Source organism: Strix aluco, chromosome 1 (genome assembly GCF_031877795.1).
Source record: "Strix aluco isolate bStrAlu1 chromosome 1, bStrAlu1.hap1, whole genome shotgun sequence".
NCBI lineage: Eukaryota > Metazoa > Chordata > Aves > Strigiformes > Strigidae > Strix > Strix aluco.
In genome coordinates, this window is record NC_133931.1 from 40,109,630 (window position 1) to 40,130,483 (window position 20,854).

The window sequence follows — 20,854 nt, forward strand, 5'->3', positions numbered from 1 at the left end:
CCATAATTATATTATATTAGCTATTTAAGGACTCATCTAATTTTACTCTATACATAATCCTTGAAAATGAGATTTGCATAAAGTAATTTAAAATAGACAGGGCAAACTAGAAGTATATAATTATGTGTCGTTCAGAAATAAATACGTTTTCAGTTTTCAATTTCCATAGCTGAGTTCGTTGGAACATAATTTGGCCTCTGAATATCTGAATTAATAATTAAATGACGGTATTCCGCTGTCATATATGTACTTACATGGAATCTACAGACAGGGTCTCCTTTGTCATACTTACTGGGTTACCTGTGGGACGAGTAAACCTTGATAACATTGAAATTATCCCTCTCTAGGAGCTGGGGGAAAGGAGGAAGCTGATAGGCACTGTCCGCTCTAGTCCATTCATCAACTAAAGAGACTTTTTCTTGTCAAGGTTTCTACCACTTCCAATGTGGGGAACAGGCTCCTAACCTCGGTTCTCTAAATTGTATTGAAATTTGATGCTTGTAATAACCTAAAGTCTACAACATAAGTATCCCCCAAACCTTCAAAGTGAACCTCTTCTTCAGACTCACTGTTTGTCTGAGACCAGCCTATGACATTATTTTTAGAGATTTTAACAATTCTTCACAGTTCAGAGTTTATGAGTTTGCATGATTACCATCCACACATAGTGAGGTAAATACACTCCTTCTTTGTTTACTCTATCAATTTCCTGCACATGGCAGATAACATTCTGTAACCTACTAATTCTGTCGTAGACTTTGAATTGCCAGTAAGTAAGCATGCTCTTCAATGTCCACACATACTGGCAATACGTGTTACCAGGTATGATGATTTTATCATGTTTGCTAATAATTGTTAGTTGTATAAGAACAACTCCAGGAGTCAAGTGATTACCTAGGAAACTTAGTTTGCATAAAGAAAAACAAATCAAGTCTTCTCCACGACAAAATAGAGCTGTGAAGTGTGTAAGGATAACAGTAATACAACAGTTGAATAGAAGCTGAATCAGTTCCAGAATCTGATAGCACAGACTCTGTTAAACATAATCACGCATACTATAGACTGATCAAGAAGCTAGTACTGTTGAATTTTCAGCTTGGATGACCAGTCTGAGAAGTTGGGTACTAGCTAATTATTTTAATACAGAAAGTGTAGCTCATTTGACATTCCCGAAAGTTATAGTGCTATGTTAAATATGTTGTTGGAAATTTTCACTACCATATCAAGCTCTGTACTTGCTTTAAAAGGGCTCTTAAAGGAAAAACCTCTCAGTCCCGGGATTCGAGGATGAATGTAGCAGGCAGTATGTTGATGATGGCTTTAAGCTGGGCATTAGGATGATTCCAAACAACACCTTTCCCAAGGCTACTAGGAGAAACAAATTAAGCCAATTCATTTTGAGATGGAGTTGACAAATTAATGAAGGAAAGTGGATGTCACATAGATACTTACAATACCAGGACTCTATAGGATACCAGGAAGTCCCTTTGAATTATAGAAAGCTGTCAAAAATTCTAACACAAAGACAGTATGAGTAGTGAAGGGAAGGAGATGTGTCAGAGACAGAAAGCCATTATGTCACCAGGGATACTTTTACAAAGACTCTGGACAGCATAGATGCCTCTAAGCAACAGATCCTGCCCTAAGTTATGCAGTTCTTCAGGATGCTCATTAGAAAATAAAAGCAACATCAGGAAACTTATTTGAATGTTCCCCTGAACAAATAGAAAATTATGACTGGCTCATACTTGAGAAAAATGGCCAGAGTGAGCAATTCAGGAGCAGTGCGTAAACTCTAATACAGCTGCATAAAGAACTCACTGAATAACTCTGAATAATAGGCCAGCACATAAAAATCAGACTGTTTGCAGATAAATTTCAATAGGAAAAAAGCAAAAAAATAAAAGGCTACGTTCTCTGAATAAATGCTTTATTGCAAATACTTTTCCCAGCTCTAGTGAAGAGAGTTTGCTCTAGGAGCAGGCAGAATAGGGCTGTGATGATAGATGTTACCTTGGTCATTTAAAGCTGCAAGGATATTCTCTTCAATACCTGATTTTTACCCATTGCTAAATGAAAATGGCATTCCTAAGGCATTTAAGATTACATGAAATGTAAAGTCCAGAGAAAAGCCAGGTCAAGCAGACCTTCAGTCAACACTCAGGAAGGACAGCACAAGACCAACAGCTGAGGGGGCATCCTTTTTAGTCCTGGGCAGCAAGAGAGGGAGTGGTGCAAGCCCAACCTCTCCCTGCCCCCATCCCTGCTGCAGCTGCAGCTCAGTCTAAGCCCTTAAGTGTAATTCCAATTTGACAGCTTGCATGGGTGTGAATACATTTAAGTCAAAAAGAAACCCTGCCAACCTTACATGAATTAAACAACTGTGACACACACTGGGCCAGATTCTCTAATGCACCACAACAAATTTAGTGCTGTGGCTGTGAACTGGAGTCCCAGTTCATTTTTAATGCCATAGTTAAAAAAGCTGTATACAGATGCAGTGATTGCTATAGATGTTAAAATGTTTAAGTGCTTTTGTCTGAGATTGCCTTTTGTCGTGGATTTTCATATAATGTTTTAAAACTGGCAATCTGAAATGAAGGGCATGTTTGCATTTGCATGTCTAGTATCAGAGCCTGCTATTTATCCTTAAGAAAGTTTTCTGATATGTCTTGATATATTCATATAAAACTTCAAGGCAGAGACTGTGTTTCTCTAACTAATCCCTGTTTGGCTCTTAATTAATGTCTCAAAGAATGTTTCCATGGTAAACATAAAAAACCTAAACTTCAGAAAAGTTTTTGTGCTGTTGTCTTAAACAGCTCATACTTCTGTGTTTTTATCCACTTGCTTATGTAAAGGAAAAAAAGGGGTTAAAACTTGGGAGCAAATAACAATTTGTATACTGTTTCTGCAAAAGCCAATGAAACCAGAAATATCTGTGTCTGTCACTTGTTTGCGGAATCAAATATTTCAGAGGAAATGTAATATGTTAGTTTTATATTTTCAAATGTCACTATTCAATAGGAAATGTCATCTTTTCAGCAGGAACATGGAACTTAACAGTATCATAATGAAACTGCACTGAACTTCTGGATATGAATTTGACCTACCTGTGGTTCATTATTCATGCCTGCGAAGGGTTTTGTTAGCCCCAAGGAACAGAAAGGTAATATGAGCCAGGCTGGAGACACAGGGACTCATCACATGCAGCTCCACTGTTTTTTGGCTGTGAGGGGACTCTTGTGGTTCAAATGTTACAGCAAATATTGAAATCTGAAATAAATCTATAATTTAAGATGAAATGTTTGCCGTTATGTAAACATGTTACCGGGTTTGATCAGCCCTTTTCTGGCAGAAAAAGAATTATTAAGAAAGTGGTAATAGAGGAGCAGCTGTGCAAAGAATGGCATCTTTTCATTCAACAAGTTCTGCTCCTCTGGGTGAGGGACTATGCTCATCAATCTTTCTTTTAGAATAAAATTTCACGCAAAGTACCTAAAATCTGTGTGGTAGATTCGTGCATCTTTTTTTCATGTCTGCACATCCCCATTCTTCCTGATTCCAGCAATACCATGCTCTTTTTGAGTAGGAGCATCTCTGGGAGACAAAAAAAAAAAAAGGAGTGGTCCTTGCTTTTTGGTTAAGTAGGCACTTAACAGGAAACAAGTATCACTGCACATCAAAAGATGTTCTGTTCCTATGTAAAAGCAGCTTACACTATGCTTACTCCTCTGAAAAGACAATCCCATGCAAAGTATGTTTTCTGTGTTATGTATTGTCAATAAACGTTTCAGTTTCATCAACATGATCAAACCAGGAAGAATAGAGCTTCCTACTCCGTGTTAAACTTCAGATTACAAGGACCAAGAAAAACACCTTAATGAATGCTTTTAGAAAGACCTCAAGTGAGGATTGAGAGATGAGGAGCAATAAGAACAGAATAACAGTGTCATTTTAAGGGCATTTGAGAACAGGATCACATTTATACCACATGTCCATGAAAAGTGTAAGCCAAGAATAGCAGCCTTGCCCTTCATCTGCTTCTAAATACAAACTGCTGCCCTCCCAATTGCCCTCTTCTTTAGGCTGACAAAGGCATTCTCATTGCTGAACAGGAAAACAGTTCAAATTAATCTGGATTAAAATTAATCATTACTATGTTTTCTTTCAAGTTAACTTTGAAGCAGACCCATTCTCCCATTTAGTTCATTGCTTGGCGATGCAGATACTTATACTGGCAGCAGGCAGGGAGCAACACAGGGACAAGAACAAGCATTTGGGACCAGGGAAAGGGCAGGGCTGTTCTTTTTGGCAGCAATGCTGTACTGCTTGCAGAACTGCAGTGTTAAAGCATCCCATCCTGACTGTGTTAGGTTATTTCTGCTTATGCTAAGAGAACCAAAGCAGATCAAGCTACGCCAAGTGGGAGGCTTGGACAAGGCAATCAAAACCAGCACTGTTACAGTGGCTGGAGTGTTCACTGGTAATGAGGTCTCGAGTAGCAAATAGACAGTTTAAAAGCCAATAGTGGTGCAATCAGTAGTGCAGCTTTTGTGAAGAGATGTGGAGACCAAATCCAGATTTGTGCTGCAGCTGGTCAGCACAGTGCCGCCGACACAAAGCAGCTCTGAAGCTGGGGTAGCCAGTTAATGCATGGCATAGCATGTCTTATGTCATTGCTCTCCTGGCAGCTGGTATTTCTCTGCCTGGAAATGGAGGGTTGCCAGATCATCCCTGATCTGTGACTCTCTTAAGTGTCCCAGGGGTCCTTATTTGTTGGTACAATCCTGAGTCTGTATATCTCATTTAAAATTGCCATAAGAACAGAAGGGGAATGAATGCATACACCTCCAGGCTGCTTCTGCTCTGAGCAAGCTGTGCGCTGTTTGGCTGCATGACTTTTCTTGTTTCACAAGTATGCCCACTAACAAAGAAAATTAAGAAAAGTAAATACTCTTCAGTAAAATAAAATTACTCTCTTTACTGCTTATGTATACTGGAACACTTGCTAAGTGATAGCTTAAAAGATGTATTTGATGGAAATGAAAAATTGCTTGTGATTTGAAATATACAAAGCACTTGATAGTGTTACAGTGCAGAGAAAGTTCATGTCCTAGGGCCCTCTGGGCAGGACATGCCACATGGCTTGTTAGGGAGCCATTTAAAGCACATAACTACCCCATCTTTTTCCATGAACATAAAGTATCTTTCACATGATCAAAAAGTCCCCCCCATTAAGTGACAGATGCCTTTTCAGTCACAGAATCACAGAATCATCTAGGTTGGAAAGGACCTTGAAGATCATCTAGTCCTAACCTAGCACTGACATTTCCCAACTACACCAATATCCCTCAGCACTATGTCGACCCTGAGTACACGAGTCAGTCACGAGTACAGGAACTGCCATTTCCTTGTGTGGTCAGTGATGGGATGAGATGTGTGTTCACCTGAGCTGGTGCCCCAGCAGGAAGCCCACCACACTGCTGGATGAGAGAAATGCTGCTGTGGTGCCATGAGGGAAGGGTCACAGGGCTGCGAGGGGATTCACCAAGGGGCTCCTGGGATGGTGCACTGACCCGCAGCCTGCTCACACCAATGTGTTTTCAGGAGACGGGAAAACAGGGAGAAGGCCTAAGACTGGTTCTGTGCACTAGGCAGAGAAGCACTATGGAGAAGTGAGAATTCATAATGCAGGATGACCTTATTGTCTTAATCACCATTGCATGATGTTAAGAGGACATTTCTTGGAGGCAACTAAACACTGTGACCTGTAGATCACAAGGATGCTGCGTGTTACTGATCCTTAGAGTCAAGCAGCATTCTTTACACTTGTAAAATCATACTATTGAACTGCCCCATTTGGCCAAAAGAATTTACTGACAAGCACTGATGAAGATACGTGTTCTGTATGTGTTTGCTCATATTGATGATGATTCTGGGTTCATGAAATACATAGAAAGTTCAAGGTGCTTTTGCTGTAATCAACATGCTGCAGGGAACAATGACACTGAAAAAATTCTGCTCATCCCCTGTTCCCGTCTTAGAACCAAATTCTGCACTCAAGAAGAAAAATGTGCTGTTTCCTTTGTTCGCACAACATTTAATCATATCTATGCACATGAGAAGTGTTTGAAATTATTCCAAACTTCTACCCCTTGATTACCTCAAATCTGTATTTGCAGGAAAGGCACTTTTTAAGGCTATGCATCCACATTTCTACCAAAATTCTTTATATTTAAAATTTACCAATGGTCTTACATGGCATTCTTTTTACACGTTTCTATTCCTTCAGCTTTCCCACTCATCTGTCACAAACAATTAAATCACTGGATTTTTCATTGTTTGAAATAACTGGTTGCATTACCATCTGGAAACAATACATTTTAAGTGCATAATTACGGATGTTTGAAATCCCAGGAACCCAACTTTATATGCACAGGACTAGGAGGCAGCATGCTCGGAAATGTACTGTCAGCTGTGTGATGAACAGTTAGGAGGAAAGGAGGAGCAATTCTCAACTGCTTCTCTGCTGCCTTCCCGCCACCAGCCTGAGAAAGCTTAAGTCAGATTTGACTGCAGAGCAAAGAAGAACATCTTAGACTGCTCTCACCTGCAATGAATTTTAACGATTGCAGTGGCACAAGGGGACCCTAGTCGAGCTGTGGCCTCTAGGTCCTCACCCTTCTTACAGCTCACTTCTCATTATCAGGCTGGAAAACCAACTCTGTGTTAGTTTCCAGGAAGTGCAAAGTAATGAAGCACATTATGCGCCAGGACTGTTGAGGATAACAGTGTGCATGTAACTTCACAGTGGAAAATGATTCAATATTCTGAGACAGAAGCTGTAATACAGGATATCGAATTTCTACAAAACCAGCACATCTCAAAGATATGACAGTTAATCAAAACCTAGCTAAAACACTAGCTATTAGCTAAACTTTCACTAGTCCAAATGGCTGACTCCATCCCCTTTTCTGCTCTTTCTTTCCTTACATATGACCTATTTCAGAATGTATTCATTTGCCACAATATATTCCAACTGAAAAGAATCAGACAGGCCCTCCAGCTTCACTAATGACAGCTGCAGGTCCAGATCAGCCTCGGAAATCACATCAGAGCGTGTCCTTTATACTGCCAAAAAAGGTATTGAGCAGCTCAAAAAAAAGTAAAAATATACTACATACAGGCCAAAAGATGCCCAAACATGCCATCAAATGTAAATTCTATTTATCTTTGAGTTCATAATGTCTGTATTCACACTCCCCCATTATCTTTCTGATTTTTTTCTCCTAGGATCACTTTGTACTGAGAGAGATTCAGCTTCTAGTCCTTGCAAGTCACTGTGTGCCAGGACACCCATCAGTCAGTTCCCTTCTTCTTACATGGTCCATATTTATACAAGGTGGGAGGGGGGAAACTCTCAGCCATATGCACTTCAGGAGATGTCAGAAGTTTAGTCTCCATGTCTTCTAACTGCCAAAGCTTTTCATTCTACTGATCTGATGGCATGAAGGACTAATATTCAAAAACTAATGACTAACTCCTAGAGAACTTTTTAGTAACAGAGAGTATGCTGGATTTGTGGTCTCTGTAGGAGATTACAGTCAGTTAAGAAGCACAGGGAGAAAAGAACCACCAGAAGTAAAGTGGATACCACATAAAGCAGTTGATAGTAAAACATGGGGGAGCAAAAAAAAAGTTTCTGGAAACCAGACTTCTTGTAGCTGCAGCCACAGTGGAGCAAACCATCAGCTGGATGTACAACCTGACCTGACCATGCAGTCTGTGTTCCACTTAAGAGATGTTGGGAGAAAAAAGCTGTTATTTTTTTATTTGCATTACAGCTATGTATTACAAAGCTCCCAGTCAGTTTCAAGACCCAGTGTGCTAAGTAGTGATCACACATACTTTTGAAAAAGTTTCTTTCCCCAAAAAAATGTTTCTATTTTACAAACACACTAATATCCATAAACTTAGTTAGCTTACCTGTTACTGGATGGCAGTTTTCTGGACGCATCATAAAAGAAATTACTCTTAAGGTCTCTAAAAGAGAATAACAAAATGACCTAATGGATTTTAACCAGACAAGAGTCCCACTGCTTCCTTACACAGATGAGAAGTGATTAAAGGGGGAAAGAAGCATTTAGTCAGTTAATAACCACTGAAATTCCAAGTGCACAAAAGGCACAAAATATAAGTTTCAGAGATTCCACATCCACATGTCTGTGTTGGGAGGGACAATAAAGATGAATTATCAGATGTTACCAGCTTTGTGAACCCCATTTAAGCTCTTGGAGTCTCTTTCCCACACTATTCAGGGTTGACATACAATTACCTTTCTATTCCTAGATATGAAAAGAAATAAATCAAACCTTGATGGATGCATCCTACTATCAAACAAATTCAGTACTAATTGGCTGAGGAGAAAAGCTCAAACCTCTGACCTGCATACCAGTAAGTGCTTGCTTGATTAAAAGTGCTTTTCCTAAATCAACAAGTTAAAATCCACACAACCAAGTTTACCTCTGTGAAATTTATGTCTCCATTTCCAAATCAGTTTATTTCAGGACAATAAATCACATCTGTGCATTTTTGTAATGCAGATATCATTTTTATTTGAATTACTCTATGAAATGCACATGCAAAAATCAATATATCAAATTTCCTAAAAAACACATGTGGATTAGCATTTCACACCAGTAATTCCCCTCACCGCCTCAGTTCTGGATTACCAGCAGCCTTGTACAGGCATGTAAAACTATGCAAGCTAAGGACAGTTTATTGAAGAGTAAAATAAGACACATGACCTGGGGACCTTGACACAGCTAATGTAAAGGCACTAAAAAACAAAACATGCCCAAGCATCTGGTGGAAGGACTAACTAGTTGTACACTCCTTGGCATTGAGGAAGAGCATTTCAAACTTCCTGAGACTCTGTATGTTTTATTGTATGAAGACAGATGCCCTGCACTGCACTAAGCCTAGTTAAGAGACTGTTACAAGTTGTATATAATGACAGATGTTTTTAAACATTTTAAATTTTTTTTAATATATTTTCTTAAATAAAGAAACTTCAAAGAAAATGAAGTGGGAGAAACAGCCAAACTGAATAAATGCATTTCTTTTCCTCTTTTGAATAAAATAAATGGCATTTATTGGCTCATGATATACTGACTGAGACACACACAGGAAAGAATGTGATTAAATAGCTTTTCATTTGGTGCATTGTTTATGTATTCAGCCCTGGTGATAATGTTCCCAAAGACAATCAATCATTGATTTTAATTTACTTTATTGTGCTAAAGAAAAGAGTGAATTAAATGTAGAATTTGTTTAGCCTTTCCCTTGCATTCTGTAATAATCCAGATGGAGCATATACATTTTCTATTTAGTGACACTAGCATGATTAAGCATTAAGACTTCATGAGCAGTGCATTTTTTTAGGGCTTACTAATAAAAATTGGAGATAGAAAAGATCTATTGGTTATCCAGTTTATCTCTTTACTGTGTTTGTGGGTGTATTATACAGTCAATAATAATGTATTATTACTCATTTATATAGAATTGCTTTTGCGAGAGGGACCTTAACTGAGGAAGCTTAACTAAGTTTCAACCGAGTGAGATCTTTCTTTCCCTAAATGGCTCAAAATCTAAGATGCGTTAAGTCTCTGCATATGATGCAGACGGGATCTGGTGCAGATGGATGAGGAACGATGACAGTCGAGAAGAGCAAGGCAGGAATAATTCATAGAAGAAATAGGTTTGACAGAAGGAAGAAGTATATGTGAAAGAGGCAAAAGATAATGCTGCAACAAGAAATAGGAGACTCATTTTAAAACAAAGCAATATACAACAGAAGACACACAGAGAAGAGTGAAGGGTCTGGGAAAGGAATTGTAGTGATTCAACTAGGTTATTAATTTGTTCCAATTAGAGGATGATAAGTTACTCCAAGCTTTAGACATGAACATTGTCTATCTAAAAACAGACAACGGCTACATCACAGAATTTTCTGGGAGTGCATTTTGAAATAATAATAAAGAAACCCCTGAAACCTAATAGGTGTTTTATGTCTCTTAAAACTACTTTTCAATACAGTAGAGTATCATATGAGAAAGTGGGATATTCCAGAAAACCCCACATACTTAATCTGATTTCAAAGGGCAATACATTAGCTCTATAGCTACTCCACCTTTCTGCTTGCTCCCCTTAAGATGAAAAAAGTCATAACTAGGAACATCACACAGTAGCATAATAATATAGTGAATGGTAACACAAAACAGACAAACTGCAGCAAGGAAGGGCTGTAAATTGCACCTAGACTATAATTTTGAATAATATGTTTCTGGTTTTAATGATTAAATTAATTTACATGATCTTTTTTTACATATCTCCATCTTTACCTCCTAACATACATACCCTCAAGCCTCTAAAGTGTCCATCATTTTGATCCCTTATAACTTCATACAGTTCTTGTCCTGGTTTAGAGATAGTCTTGAATAATGATGAATAACAATGATAGTATTCAATTTTATAGGAATGAAAATGGAGTATTTAAATTAGAAAGGGAATTTTTATATCCTATATAGCTTTGGATTTACCTGCAAGTACTCTCTGCATGACATATTTCAAGAGCTTGATCCTACTGCCTCCTCTTAAATATAAATAAGTATGTTTAGTTCTACAATTGCTATTCTTTATAGTGCTTCCTCTGGTACAGTTACTAGGGGTATCTGTATTCATAATGGTTTGTCTCTGGCCACTACACCTGGAAACAAAACTACATGCAAGCCTAGAGTCATAGAATTGCAACTCTGAGGATGTGTGTCAGTGACTGCACTATTTTGAAAGGGGTTGCTTCCCATGTAAATTGTGCACAACAAAATTGCAAGTGTGAAAGTAGAATGAAATTGTTATTTTCTTTTCCTACTCACAAAGGAGTCAAATAGCTGGTCCACAGACAGGCTTGAACCCCCACCTGGTTTAAGCCCTACCCAGAGCTTTACTTTTAATAATAAAAAAAAAAAATCTGCAGAATTTACACCACACTGCAGTGTCTGCCACCAGTACTTAATTGCCTCATCATCAAAAGATGGTAAATTGGCTGGTTTGGATTTGTAACAGTAGTGTAACTACTGTGAGTCACAGTCTCCTCTTGCAGAGCCAGGGGCACTGTGGGAGTGCCCCAAACTGATCACAATTCACTGTACAAGGACAGCTGAGGGATGCTTTCTGTGAAACGGGCTCTGGAGCTCCCCACCAACCCAGCTGTGTCAGGAAAAGGCAGGCACACCTTCTGCCTTAATGGCTGCTTCCTAAAGGTTTGTCTTAACTGGTCCACACTGCAGCATCCGAATCTTTTGCAGATTGCACTGGGAGTCAGTAAAAAACCCCTGTTGTGCACCAGACTTGTAAGGAGGAGACAGAAATACAGCCTAGATTTTCAAGCCTGGAAATGCTGAGCGTGGGCATGGCAGGGGACAGGCCATGGTGTGCTCTAGCAATTGTTATATTGTATCTCCTGATATCCTTAAACCCTGTCAAATATTCCTGAGTTTATTAGGGTAGTACCAAGGGGCCCCAATCATGTATCAGAGGTCCATTATGAGAGCTGATACACAAACACATTTAATTAAAAGTTGTCAAGACTTGTATGGACAAACAAAGGGGAATTCTTACAGCTGCTCAAATTTGCCAAGCTACATTCCAACAGAAACTGAGTCAGTATGAGGGAGCAACTGAGAACCAAAAAATATTTCCTGATAAAAATAAGTTGTTCCTCAACACAAAATAGGAAAACAAGGCTATATTTATTACATTAATGCAGTGATCTAAGTCACATAATTTGAAAAATTCAAAAAACATTTGTATGATCCCTGAAAAATCATATTTATATAGTTTATTAGAAGATGACAACTTTAATCTTTGCACAATTAGTTTCTTCTCCCCATTGCAAACCATTTTTAGTTTCAGGAAAATGATTTTCCATACAACATTCTCAGCTCTTTATTCTTCTGCTTTCAACAGCTTCCTTAAAAGACAGTTATTTACTTATTCAATTTCCTTTCCCTTTTGCACATGCAGCATCTTGAGTAATGACTCACCATTTTCTCTTGGGCAGGTAACAAAATCCTTCTATAGCTTATGGGAGCAATGAATATCATGACAAGCTGCAGTAACTGTATGATAGTTATTGTTCCACATTTGATGGTAGAATTTCAATATGTATGGGCTTTGAAACTGGCAACTGATAGGAAAATTCTTCCCATTTAGGTGAATGTACCAGTATTTAACTAGCAAAAAATTCTGTTAACGGGGGACTGTTCTCAAATACTAAGGAGGATCATTTCTCACTCCTATCCCCTGCTACCTATCAGAAAAATAAGCAAGTGTTGAGGCAAAAAATCAAATCTTTGGTGTGCAATAGTGGGAATGTAGAAGACTTCAGGAGACCAGAACATGGATTTTTGTTGCTGGTAGCAGCACTGAGCTTAACAGTGCTAGTTTATTAGTATCACCACTGCCAATTTAGGGAGCTAGTAGAATTTGCCATACATAATCCTTGGTGCCTTTCAAGGTGAATTGAAAGATGAGTAAAATGGGAAAGCGAGTGGGAGAGAAATGTTACCGGCAGTGGCAAAACAGCTGTGATGAGAGGGTATACAGTACTCTCACTTACTATCCTTAACTTGTAAACGAGCATTCAGTCTTACTGTACTTTGTAGTTATACATGGTTACAAGTGGGGGAAATTATACAAACAGTTGTGAATGCCCCCTGCCATAGTTCCTGCTGCAACAAATTATTTGTATCATTATTTAGCTTACAACAGTACCTAACAATATCAGCCAAAAACCAGGACCCTACTATGCTAGCTGCTGCACACACAGAGAATAAAAGTAAATCCCTCTCCCGGTGTGTTTGCACCTGAGGTAAAATAGCAAATGCTTGTTGCCAGGTTGCTTCCTGCAAACCAGATACACATCTTGAGCAGCGTCTAGAAAGAGGAGTTGGCTTTCCGTCTCATTTGGCCAGCTTTCAGGTGTGAATTAGGCACGTAAATAACTGCACATTTGCATCATGGATTCTGTCTTCACTAAGAAACTGAAGAAGCAGCTCGGACATCTGGTACTGCTTGGCAGATTGTCACAACACTACAGGACAGAGCTACTACAGTGAAAACAAGATATTGCACTGTCTGACTGAAAGGGTTTGTTTGTCTTTTTCTTTCATATCCAGAAGACATCCTGGGAATTTTCTAGGCTGTTGTCTTCTAGTCCATTGGATCCCAAACTGAAAACTTTACAAGGCACCATCTACATAACATTCACTCATGCGGATGAGGGCTAAAACCATAATACATGCTCAGAAAGTCCAATTTTTTTTTCCTCTTTGATAAGTATCTGTATTCAAAATGTTGCTTAGTGATGCCACAAAACCAATTCTGCATTCTTAAAGCAGTGAGCATGAAGTGATACTATAAAGCCCCTTCAGCATCTACTAAAACCTTCCTTTTTCCTCTCCTGACCCCTCAAATATCCAGGAAAGACTAGTAGAATTAAACATTTCACCAAGGAAGCCTATTAGATTAAGATGGCTTTCTTTAAAAGAGTTGACATTATTTACAAACAAGGAAAACAGAAAATAACAAACTCTGACACGTTAACTGTAAAAATCCTATAAAGCAGTCCAATAGAAGTCTGAGGAGCAATTATCAAAAAGCTTTAGAACTAATAATAAATCTTGTTCAAATACACAAGGAAGAGGAAGCCTGTAAGGCTAATAGGTAATGAAGGCATAATGGAGCACACAAAATAAGGCACAGCAAAAAAGTTAGATGAGGATTTCACATCCATCTTTGGCACACAGGATTCTTCAATATCCAGGAGCTCAGGCAGAGTCCCACACTGAAACACAATAGCAGATGCACCATGGTATTGTCTCAAATTGAAGTATGAATAGAAAAAGTTTTTGGTCAGTGACATAATGGATAGTAACAAAACTCCAGGACCAGTGCTAAACGAACTCAATTATGAAACAGCTGAAATAAGCATTACAGGGTGTAACCTCTCACTTAAAATTGCCTCAGTGTCAGCAAACATGATGTGCTTCCAGGAGGTATCCAGGGAACATCAGAGGAATAATGCTGTACTGCACAAAATGCTGTAACAGTGAATAGCATTACCAGGCATCTGGGTAAACCCTGAAAAACTTTCAGTAGTACCTAGGAACTCCGCTCAAAGACCATGACCCCATTATGCCAAGTACTGCAAAAGCACAGAGCAGATTGCTCTAGCCCAAACAACAAGCAGGAAAAGTACACAAAAGCTGCTAAATGAGATACAGTAACACAGACAGACTTTTGTCGACCTTTCAGTTGGATTTCAGAATGCTTGTATTATGGCTTATAAATTAAGTGTTTAACATACACAGGTGAAAATAGAAATGCCAGGGGAAGAAGAATCAAAGGAAACAGGCATTGGCAAGAAAAGGAGCAAACTACAAGACATTGCATCTTCTTGCCTTATTTGTATTAAAAGTAGTCTTACATTGGTGATGAGATGCCCCAGGCAGCATTCCTCTGGCCCTGACTCATACTGAGGTACCTATCTGTAGATGTGACAGCTTCATTTCTTTGCAATTTACCTCTGATTCTTCAATAATATTTAGTACTCACCACAGGTTAGGTTTTCTTAAATTTTTGAAACATGTTAAAAATTTAATATTATGATATCTTCCCTTCTGTCAAGTTTAAAAAGATTACATCATTTATATAGTATCATGGTATTATTATATTATTTTCAGCATACTCAGGACCTGGTCCACTGCATATGGTTGGGAGTCCATACTATGATATATTTGAGAAGAGCTGATGAGACTTTCATGAAGGGAAGTAATGTTTCACATATCTCTGCCAGTTCTGTGAAGGAGTCAAGGAGAGGCAGGTGAATCTTGTGGATACAACTACTTAGATCTCCAGAAGACATTCATAAAAACCCCCTTGAAGAGCTCCTAGAGAGAAGAGCTGCTTTGAGATAAGAGGAAAAATCTTCATATAGATAACTGACTGAGTAAAGGGAACAGCAAATGGTTAATTTTCACAAAAGAGAGGAGTCACCAATGGAGTCCCTGTAGGAGACATATATTCAAGCTTATATGATTTGGCATATTCATAAATTATCATGAATATCATCGTGACAAAGTTTAAATCATTCAAAGAAGTAAAAATGAAGGCTGACTAAGAGGAGTTGCAGAAGGACTTCACAATACTGTGCAATAAAATGCCAAATAAAATTCAATAAAGACGAATGTGAAGTAATGTCAGGAAAAAAATGAACAATTCTAACTTTATAAAGTGAATGAGAAGCTCTCAGCTAGCTATTACCACTCAGAAACGGAATCTCAGAGTTACAGTAAATAGGTCTATAAAAATGTCAACTCAGTGCCTCACAGTGGTAAAACAAAAAACAAGCAAAAATGACCAATAGTTTGGAAAGAAATAGGAAAGAAAACAAAAAGATGTAGTGATGCACTAATATGGAAGGCAGTAATCCCAGACCCAAAGAGAGCATAATGGAACTAGAAAAGTGGCATCATTGGCAACAGTGATGATGAAAATTAGGCAATTGCTGTTGGGCAAGGAACAATTAAGTCAACCTGGATTCCTCAAACTGGAAAGAAGATAACCGAGGGGACTGTGACAGGGATCTATAAAATCACAAGTGGTACAGAGAAAGTGTAACCCTCCCACCCCAACCCCCGGGGAGAGATTTTCAGACATTATGCCTAATTGAAATTCTTGTTGTAGGACATCATGGATACCAAAAGTTTCCATGGGCTCAAAACAATTAGACTAGTTTGTGGAAGACAAATACATGAAACACAAAGATAAATCTCTGAGTGAGAAAATTCCCATGATCCACTTTGGAGGCTGGGAGATCACATGTGCAACAAATGCATTACCAGTTACCAATGTAAAACCAATTATTACACCGTTCATCAGATTCATAAACTGGAAGATTCAGAGGAAAATACAAACTTCATTTACCATTAGCTCAAGCCATATATAAATTCACTGTATTCACCCATGCATATAAACTGATAGTATAGGAATCTACTTATTGAAATCCACATCGAAACTAATGTAATTTCAATAAGACCATCTTAATTTTGAAGTTGTTTCTAACACAGTTCTGTGTTAGTGCAAAATTATAAACTTGAACCAATGCAACTAATTGAAGCCAAAGTCACTGGAGAATATGTAGGTATTCAAAAGTATGAATTAGAGTCACAGTCATTCACTAACTGCATTAGAAAAATCAGGTCCACAACTTCAGCATAAGTGGGAAGAACTGCCTTCATTGGAAACTTAAGCGTCCAGGTTCATTCAAAGTAAAAACAAATAAGGCTGACATTGGTGTATTGCATGTAAACATACGTACTCAGACAACTGCCTAAGAGCTGGATGTGCATTCAGTTTTGCTTCACCTGTGACAACATCCATTCCTCCTCTACTAGACACAGAACTACACCTAATTAAGCAGCTGAAAAAAGAAAACTGCATTGTGCCAATCTGTTAGCAGGCAATTTCAAAGACCCTGTGAGTAAAGTACCCTATCAAGTCTAGCAATGGTCCCTCCAGCTGTAGAACATTTCAACCACTATAAGAAAACACGTTTATGTTCCACTCATTAGCCAAACAAACACAGAATTTCAATCTTCATGTTTGCCAATAACTCATACATGTGTATACTGCAGCTCAGAGGTGGAGCAGCTCTGAATGACTTTTAAAGTGTAGATGAGAACAAAGACGTAGATAGATGTAGAAGTTGTGGAGGTCAGGGGATGTCCCAGAAGACTGAAAGAAGGCTAATGTCACTATCATCTACAAGAAGGGCTTAAAGGAGGATCCAGGACATTATAGACCCCTCAGTCTTACTTCAACCCCTGGGAAAGTTATGGAATGAATCCTCCTGGGGGCTATCACAAGTCAAACGAAGCATGTGATTGGGAAAAGGCAGCACTGACTCACCAAGGGCAAATCCTGCTTGACAAACCTGATCGCCTTCTATGACAAAGTAACCTGCTCAGTTGATGTGGGGCAAGCGGTGGACATTGTCTACCTGAATTTCTCCAGGCTTTTGAAACAGATCCCCCCAGCCTTCTCCTAGAGAAACTGATGCATTACAGTCTAGACAAGTGGTCTGTGTGGTCGGTGGGGCACTGGCTGACAGGCTGCACCCAGAAGGTGGTAGTAAACAGCTCTTTTTCAAACTGGCAACCTGTCACAAGTGGGGTCCCCCAGAGATTGATATTGGGCCCAACACTGTTTAATAACTTCGTAAGTGATCTGGATGATGGGATCAAGTGTACCCTGATGAAGTTTACTGATGATACCAAACTGAGTGGGGAAGCAGACACTTGGGAAGGGAGAGCCACCCTGCAGGAAGACCTGGATAGGCTGGGAGTGTGGGCTAACAAGAACCTTATGAAGTTCAACAAGGACAAGTTTAAGGTCTTGCACCTTGGGAAAACATAATCCAGGAGTGCAGCACAGACTGGGATCTACCTGACTGGGCAGCAGCTCTGTGGAAATGGACCTGGGGTTCCTGGTGGACAATGACCTCAGTATGAGTGAACAGTGTGCTGCAGCAGCAAAGAAAGCCAACAGGATGCTGGGTTACATCAACAAGGGCATCACCAGCACAGACAAAGAAGCCATTATCTCACTCTACTCAGCACTTGTCAGGCCACACTTGGAATACTGTGTTCAATTTTGGTCCCTGGTATACAAAAATATGTGGACAGGCTGGAGAAGGTCCCGGCCACAAAGATGATCAAGAGACTGGGAAGCCTGCCATATGAGGAAAGGCTGAGAGAATTGGGCTTGTTCAGCCTTGAGAAGAGAAGGCTTAGGGGACACCTTATCACCATGTTCCAGTATTTAAAAGATGGCTACAAAAAAGATGCAGGCTCCATTTTTACAAGGAGTCACATGGAAAAGATGAGGGGTAATGGGTACAAGTTACTCCTGGGGATATTCCCACTGGACATAAGAGGAAAGTTTTTCACAATGAGAACAATCAGCCATTGGAATAATCTCCCCAGGGAAGTGGTGGATTCCCCAACATTGGACAATTTTAAGATTCAGCTGGACAGGGTGCTGGGCTATCTTGTCCAGACCATGCTTTCGCTAAGAAAGGTTGGACCAGATGGTATCCTTGAGGTCCCTCCCAATCTGGTATTCTATGATTCTATGATACAGGAATGGTGAGAGAAAGGGGCCTATATTGCTTTAGAAAGCCAAGGGTCTGGAGAAGCATTGGTTTGGTGCTGACCTATCAAGAGGAAACAGGCTCTTTAGCAAGAGTTTCAGGTAGGATTCTTCTGTGGAACAGAGAAAAATTCTCCTGTCTGACACACTGTTTCTCTGTGGCTGTGAATTCAACCTAACACTGAAGGAAGCTATGCACTCATATCATGGAAGAGGTGCACTGGTGCTGGCTTTGCCATGCTTCCTTCCAGGGAGGTGCTCCCAAAGGAGGGCCATGCAGAGGGCCTGAAAGGGCAGATGGTTCTGCAAAGACCAAGTGGTCCTCTGTTTTTCTTCTGGCATTCCAGATACATCAGTATGCAGAAAGGTCAGAAAAGATGGCCTCAAGACAGCAAAGCAGATGTGCTTACAGGGCAGTGCAGGTGCAGCAATTCATGATCTTATGTTCAAAAGAAATATTCTAGAGTTCTGTCACCTTCAAAACCTTTCTCCTCTTTTCTTTCAGAAATATCATTAGTATAAGATTACAACAACACATAATACTAAATTGTGTCTTTCTTTGAAATGCCTGTGTTCCTGTTAGCTATGCAATGAAATTGGTTTGTGTAAGTCTTGACACAGCAGAACTGGACACAAAAATGTAGTGAGGCATCCACAGACTCCTATTGAGTATGTGAAGAAGTGGCATCTGGAAGCCTCTGAAATGCCAGACGTCAAGGTCAAAGCAATAGAACAACTACACACAACATACAGTGCCAGCAAAGAAACAACATTATGCTAACCAATAAGTAACAGGTACAGACATGATCAGCATACATCCTAAGCATCCTAAGCAAAGTTAATGGAAGCATCTGTGGAAAAATTATAATCAGAGAAAATTTAACTCCAAAAAGCAAAATGTCTTTTAAGTAAATAAGTCTCATGTCAAAGTAAGGCAGTGCCAAAATGATCAGTCAGAGGAGATGAGTGGGGGCAGGAGGTGGCAGCTTGCCATCCAGCAGCAGGGTTACATAAAAGTGCTGCTCTGTGCTTTGGGTTTTCTACAAGGTTTTTATGGGCACTTATGTGCCTAATTAAAAAAGATTGTGAAAGACACCAAAATGGAAACACTCTTCTAGGCACACTTAAGCAGGGGAGGAGAAACAGTAAAAAAAAGAAAAGGAGATTGCAGTTGATGTCTTCTTAAGCCACAATCCTGGGACTCCAAAATGGATGCAATCTGTCCTCTGGTTTCTACACTTCCTTTCCATTGATGGCAACTCTGCCAAATCACAGGAGAAAGTTAATGGCAAAAATGATCATCTGTTTCTTCCAACTGGTTTGTTGAGTACTTTAAAAATTGGCAGCCTGAAAACGTTTCAAGCCAGAAGGGGAAATATTTCATGTACCCACACATCAAAGTGTTTCTAAAGACTGAGCATACGTCGTTCTGAACATGTCTCAGGTGATCAAAACAGAAATGCATTTTTAAGGTGCGGCTTACAACCAACAGGCAGTAGGTCAGGGACCACAAAACTGGTAGATCAAACTGAAGCATTGACTTTACAGCTAAATGAGAAGCAAAAAGGGTTCTCTGGGGGGCAGTGAGCAGAAGGAAATATTAGGTGGGGAAGTTACTGGTACTATAAGCAGCAGAAAGGAAATCCTGCTAAAAGAGAAGAGTTATAGTAAGAGACAGAACTATACATCTAAAAGGAGAAGAGGAAAAAAAAATAGGGAGGATTAAATAATAATCTACAAGAGATAATTTTTGTTATTGTTTTAAACTCAAGGCATTGCAAGGTATATGCAAATGGAATGAAGTGATCTTTGGGAAAAGATGTTTACGTAAGGATGATTTGTCCTGCTTTTTGCTCTTACACTCTAATGGGAAAATTGAGCCCCAATTAATTTGAATGTTTAATTTTAATCCAGGGTTGCAATCCTGCTAACTATCAAATTTTCATGTATTTGGAATACTGTGCCTGGTCTGTCTTTCAAATACTGTTTTCTGTGCTCTGCACTGAGGGGAATTTCACCCAAACATTTTCTTAGGGAGACTACAGTCAGTTTCATAGTTAGCAGTGAATTAAAATTTAGTATGTTCTGAGAAGTTTCCCTTACCTCTCCTTTCTCTAGCTTTCATTTCCATTATAAAGTTATGGTCCCACAGCGGTATCCAGCATGTTATATATACAGATGTCCTTTTGGAGTCCTCCCCTTCCTGGAATCTGTGTGTCAGCATGTAAAGCCACCACACACTCTTCAGGACTATGTTAGAGAATATGGAACAGGTGGGACAATGCGGATGTGCTAACTTTGCCTAACAGTCCTGCACTTAGCAGTGCAGATCACCCTGTAGTGAAATAATACAGCATTATGTGAAATAGTACTTATAGGTCTGTCCTGTGCAGTCACCCAAGGAAACAGACGTGATAGAATTGTATTTATTATCAGGTTACTCTCTTTTCTTCATAGAATGGAAATAGCCTGGAAGCGTGATAGAAGACAGAAGCCTGATTGACTCAATCTCCTATATGAGTGCCATGTAGCAGATTTGCATTGCTCCTGAGCATTCTGCTGAGACACTTTAATACAC